The 6,331-nt window shown below is 44.4% G+C and overlaps 1 long non-coding RNA gene across 1 annotated transcript; it reads right to left on the bottom strand.

Moving 5' to 3' along the window:
• Nucleotides 1-1,800: 1,800 nt before the first annotated feature.
• On the bottom strand, nucleotides 1,801-3,747 carry LOC123124521 (uncharacterized). The gene is made up of 3 exons (XR_006461121.1): nucleotides 3,570-3,747; nucleotides 2,544-2,741; nucleotides 1,801-2,063 (listed from the first exon to the last, which is right to left on the bottom strand). It is a non-coding gene; the product is annotated as an uncharacterized lncRNA (long non-coding RNA).
• Between the last annotated feature and the right edge of the window lie 2,584 nt (nucleotides 3,748-6,331).

Below are 6,331 nucleotides of genomic sequence, written 5' to 3'. Positions count from 1 at the left end.
AATGGTTTTTGTACAGATATGTGACTGCTGAGTATGCGGAAAAGAACACCGTCAAGCGACCATGGGGAGATATTCTCTATAGAAATCTTCATCCCAAGTCCAAGACCGAAGCTATTGCTCAAGGCTTCTATCCTTGCATGGTTCGAGGACCTCAGCCAGAGAATGCCGACCCATATTCTTTGCTATGGTGTCGCGACGACAATCTGTTCAAGCGCAATTATAAGTTTGCCAAAGATTCTGCTGCCAAGAACAAGAAAGCATTTGGACTCGACTTCAACACTGGTCCATCTGCTCCTAGAGCTGATGGGACTCGTGATGCTGAACCAAATGTCATCGGGCCCTTCTACAACCTCGAAGGTCTCCTCACTCACATTGCTGTTCAGGGGGGCAGCCGTGGAGCACTCTGCAGATGGCGCAGATTCTGATGAAGCGCGAGCTCCACCTAAGCCGCAAAAGCAGAAGAAATCAAAGGCTTCAAAGCCCTCTGCTGCACAAAGTACTTCACGTGCGAAGCCATTGGCAACTGCTCCTCCTGCATCCAGTATGCAATCTGAAGATCTTTCTCGTGTCTCCAAAAAGACAGAGAAGCCCAAGAAGAAGCCCATCAAGAGCTCCGGGCAAGAATTGAGGTGCCTTTCTGAGAAACGAAGATGAAACCATCGATCTGTCAAGCGACGAAGACCTTGGTGATGATGCTCTTGAGCTGCTGATAAAGAGCAAGCAAGAGGCGGAGATCTTCAACGATCTGCCCCTCTTTGATGTGGATATTTTGAATAACTTCATTGATGAATGGTTTGACAACCAAGCCTCAGCATCGATGATCTTCAGCTTCATATTGGCATCAGTGTCACATTCCACGGAGCCATTGCTAATGAGCTGGCTCTGGCTCAGAAGATCGTCGAACTGAAGAACAAGATTGACCATGAGAAAGCTCAATTCAAGAGGAACATGGCCAAGCTCAGTGTGGCTGATGTTCAAAGCTTCAAGTAGATGCTGCATAACCTCAAGGAAGAGTTTCACAAGAAGCGTGAAGAAGCAAAAGGTTCAAGAGAGCGGATGAAACTCTCCGCAAGAAAATGTGTTCAAGTCCACAATGAGGCCGAAAAGCGCAAGGCACTTGGGCATTCTGGCATCGACCCCAAGATGGCTGCCAAACAGGAGAGGAAGTCTGTTGTGGCCCAAGCTGAAGCATCAAGGCAGGAAGCACCTCGCATTGTCTTCCCTGCTAGCATGCACTACACCACGGTAGAGCTTCCGTGACACACCAATGTGTCGGCATAGGGTACCTTTGCCGACAGTTAAGTTGTAGCTAACACCAATGCTGACAGAAGAAGAAAGAGTCGGAGGACTTGCTGTGGGCAAAGGTAATGCCGACAGTTATTTACTTCCCGACACTTTTTCAGTCGGCATACACCCTAGATACGCCGACAGATAGTATGTCCACATACACCCTACATACGCTGACACTTTATCAGACAACATACACCCTACCTATGCCAACAGATAGCGTGTCCACATATACCCCGACCTATGCCGACACTTTATTAGCCACGTACACCATATCTATTCCAACAGATAGTCTATCAACATACACCCTACCTACACCGACAGATAGTGCCTTTGCCGACTGATAAATTGCTGGTAAAGTGATGTGCCGCCAAACAATATATATAAGCTCTAAACGGATTCAATTATTATCCGCACATCTAGAAGCAGGTTCAAGATGAACACATTGTACAATAATGAAATATATTCACAAACGTGCATATACATTGAACACAAGTTGACAAACACATCAATCTTGACAAAGCATAGTTTTTTACCATCTTAACAATCACCCAGAACACACAAGTCACAAAAAGATAGCACTATTTGCTGGTATGAGAAACTTCAACTAGATGATCCAGAACACACAAGTCTGTATCCAGATGCACAAAATGCAAGCTCCAAAATAACCAAATCACCAAATGGTCTAGAAGACAAATAAGATCCATGATTACAAGTTGGTTGGTCCATAAACGCTGCAAAGTCATCACGTCCATGTGCACCAGTTGGCTAAGTGCCTGAAATTTTTTCACAAAAAATTGTCAAGAAAGTGGAGTCAGCTCAAGTTTTTCAAAGCTCATTTGTGTATTAACACATATTCGATCAATAAATCCTCATGATATCATAGTTAACAGTATGGTTTCTACAAAAGTTATAATTGGCTCACATGGTACCATATAGAACTATGTTCATGTGCTTGCAGTTTTATCAACAATGAAGGTATTGACCATCCAAAACATAGATCATACAACCCAGTAGCTTATTTTATAGCCTATTACATAAGCATTCACTGAAGAAAAGACAAACTCCTTCGCAACCTCTCTAGATTTTCATGATTAAGAGCTACATAACCATGGATAAAAAAGGAAACCGTGACACATAGATACACAAGCAATTTAGTGTTAACACATAGGCCAACAACCTTGTAAAGTGACATTTTAGAATCTGTTCTTATGCAATAGCATGTGAGCTAATTACTACTGAAACAAAGAATGTACCTAGTAGTTGAGGTACCCGGCAAAGTAGCCCTCCGTTCGCCACCGATTGCCCACAATAAGTCGTGGACCTGGTTCCTGGTGAGGTAGCCTTCCATCCACCATTCGTTATCCGCTGCATGTGGGTGACCATGGTTCCCAGAGAGGTAGCCATCTGTTCTCCGCCCATTGCCTGCGCTGCATGCTAGTGGTCATGGTTCCCTACTATTGTCAGCAAGAGTAAATGGATTAGTAACTTGTTTCTCAGTGTCGAGCATTGTAATGACGACAACTGTATGTAACTGCACTAATTGCATCTATTTTGTACTCTATAATTATGTTCAATTGGCATAGGTGTATCAAGGTACAACACTGAATTTAAGCATAAAAAGTACATGTCTGAGTCAGTTTAATCGCTCAAATATTAGTCAAGTCACAAAATAGCATCTCTACGACATGTAGAGTTAATTTCCAAAGCATGGACTATTAAAAAATAATCGAACCAAGCAGGTATGTATTGCTTTTTTATCGGCCAAAAAAGGGTTCATTGGTTCAGGCCCCTATTGCTTATGTTCTAATACATAGTTGCTTTGGGAAGACATCAGTATGAATAAAGCCAATAAATACAGTATGCATGCAGATAGATCCTACATACAGAGAAAAAAATCATGTCATCTTGTAACTTCTAAACACACTAAAAGGCTAAAGGCATACCTTTACAGATAATTGACCATGATACCTACACTTTGTTCAATGCCCTTCTCGGATTGGTCATCCATCCACTTTATTCTCTCAACCATCTACCATAAAATAAAAGTGGTGTTCAGCTGTTACGTAATGCCCACTGAATTGTTTCAAATACCGGTCATGAGTTGCACAAACATTAGCAGAGCATTTCCTAATACAATTGGTGAGCCACAATTACAACGGCTAGTGCTGGTAGTAGTGAATTTAAATTACACATGACGCAATCACAGGACAAACTGAGCCATTCAGTTGCAAACTAAGCTCTACACTTTGAAATAAGCCATTTGGTGTGCAGAGACTTACTTAAATGGCAAAGATCTTGGTCTTCAAGTTGTGGGAGTTGTGCAGAATGTGGACTGGTCGCAGACACATCTCAAGGTTGTTCTGTAGATCCCACCCACACTATCAGATCAGCTGAAACAAAGCAGCCCAATTTTAGTCGAGAGAGTTAAAAGTAGGCACATAAACCATAGCAGTAGTATAAGGGGCTCATGGAGAGTAAGAAGAAAAACCAGTGCCTATTCAGTTCCAAGTGGACTCGCCACGCGTTGAGTGAAAAACAGCTCATCTGCCAAGATAGTAAGCTGATACATATTAAAATTGTTTGTGATAAACTGAACCTTCATTTCTCGGGCCTAGGTTAAAATGACGGACTAGTTGAACTGGTTAACAAAAAGGAAATCCTGGACAAGCATCAGGATGGCAAAATGATGGATCCATCCATTCCATTTGCTGACTTACCACGTCATATCCTCAAATGGCTTGTATAAGATAAATAAGGGCCCAGCGGTGCCAGCGGCATGCCTCTAGCACAAGCTGAAAATAAAACAATGAAGCTTATCATCATATTATTATATGCCAGTGATAAACTTGCATGGAGCCACATACTGAATCTAAAGGATTGGAGAGTTGTGTTTTTGTTCTTCTATTCAGATTGACCAAACAAAGGTGAAGACATTACATAAAGCATAACCATGTTGTAGATCAGCAATCAAGCTTACATGGCAACAATAAGATCCAGTGATAATAAGTTCCCAAGGTTTTCATAGGATTTAGGGTGTAATATTTCAGATGGTCCAAACAAGTGTTAAAACAGGACACCAGACCAACAATTTCCTACATGTGCATTCATTTTCCTAATGACATATATATGCCATTGTCTCGATGACATTTTATATGTCAGTGTCTTTCTTGTGTCTCCAAATTAAAATCAAGGTTCACTTTTATAATATTTTGTTGAACTTCACGCACCAACAGAAGTATTACTGGATGCCTGACAAACTAGTCACACAACACAATTAATAAAGTAACTGGAATTTTTCACAGAGAACTAAATGCATTAATAGTCTGCAATGAGAACAATAGTGCATCAGCATTAGAGTTAAACCAGATCCATAACAGAGTAACTGAAAATTTTCAGATCCGTAGCATTTTTAGAGAAATAAAACATCACATAATAGACAAGAGCTTGTCAGACCAAACTAATAGATATAACCAACTAGGCAGGCACATGAGAATGGCAGAAGATATTTTTTCCTGGGATGCAACATACCACATACGGGATCTTTCCCTGAGAGGAGGAAGAGGAGGGCGCTGTCTTGGTCCTTCCTGACAGGAAGAAGAGGAGGGGTCTTTCCCTGAGAGGAGGAAGAGGAGGGCGTTGTCTTGGTCCTTCGTGAGGGCTAGCGGTGGTCGGTGAAGGCCCCGGCGGACGCGGCTGTCGGTGGCCGCGTCACTGGGGAAGGCATGCATCGATGGGGTTAGGGATCTGGGTTATGCTCACCGCCGTCGGTGGGGACTCGGGCCAACAAAGATGCCCATGTGGTGGCAAAGAAGGGGGCAGGGAAGGCATGCGATGGAGGGGGCCGGGAGCTCGGGGCTATGGCCGCGAGTGGCGGCAGGGACGAGTCCGAGGATGGAGACCCCGAGAACGGCGGCGGCGGAAGTTGGGGGCAGGGGCAGAGTGGATAGGGTTAACGCGAGTGGATGTGAGGCTACGGGTTCTTTGGGGGTGAAAACTGGGCCGCCCGCACTAAATTTTTTGGGCTCTCACGCCTAATTCACGGGCAATTGTTTGGCCTTTCCTTGCTTGACACGTGTCCACATACGCCGACACTTAATCTGTGTCCATACACCCTACCTACGCCGACATATATTATGTCGTTAAGCACATACCTACGCCGACTGAAAAACTATCAGGATGTGCACATCTACCGACAGATGATATGTCACTAAGTGGTTGCCGACATATACATTGTCGTTGCATGATTTCCGACACATAGTGTGTCTATTATGATGTACATTGGCTGACAGATGATCTGATTACAAAGCTTCAGAGCTACGCTGACATATCTCCTGTAGAGATTAATAGACCTTTGCCAACAAAAGTGTGTCACCTAACCTCTACCGTGGTGTAGTGATGACAGGCTCAAAGCCTAAGGTCCCCACAGCAGCTTCAGAACTGAAGAAGACAAGGGCAGCTGAGGCCGAAGCCAGAAAGCGCAAGCACAAGAATGCCTCTGATGGTGCTCCACCAACCAAGAAGCCGAAGACAAAGTCTTCGCAGAAAGATCGTGCTGTTGCTACAGAGCCACTTGTTGTCGAGCCCATCTTAGTTGCTCGCCCTGCCTCCACAAATCAAGAGCGTCAACTCGTAGTTCATGAGCCTGCTTTCACAGAGGCTCCTGAAGATGAAGAAATTCCAGCTGTCGACCCCATCACAGCTGAAGACATTGGTCATCATGATAATGTAGAAGATGATGAAGTCCTTCCTTACATCAAGCACCAACCGGTATCATCGCCTGTTCTGACGAACAGCAAACTCGTCAGCATTGGCCGTCCCTTGACGCCAATCGCAGGATGCATCGTGGGCTGATCACCCCCAACAAGACACACCAAGTCAAGACACACCCAGTACTCCCCCACCTCAAGTCACCACTCCGGTGCTTGAAGGTAACAATTACATGGTGCAGACCACCCCATCACCAAAGGCGTCGCCCGCATTCCGTAGGCTTTGCAAAGGCCCTAGGCCACAGGTCACCATGCCGAGCGTTCTAGAAGGAGAA

Source organism: Triticum aestivum, chromosome 5D (assembly GCF_018294505.1).
Source record: "Triticum aestivum cultivar Chinese Spring chromosome 5D, IWGSC CS RefSeq v2.1, whole genome shotgun sequence".
In the NCBI taxonomy this organism is placed as follows: domain Eukaryota; kingdom Viridiplantae; phylum Streptophyta; class Magnoliopsida; order Poales; family Poaceae; genus Triticum; species Triticum aestivum.
The sequence above is the reverse complement of the archived record's forward strand: the minus strand, read 5'-3'. Positions and strand labels throughout refer to the sequence as shown.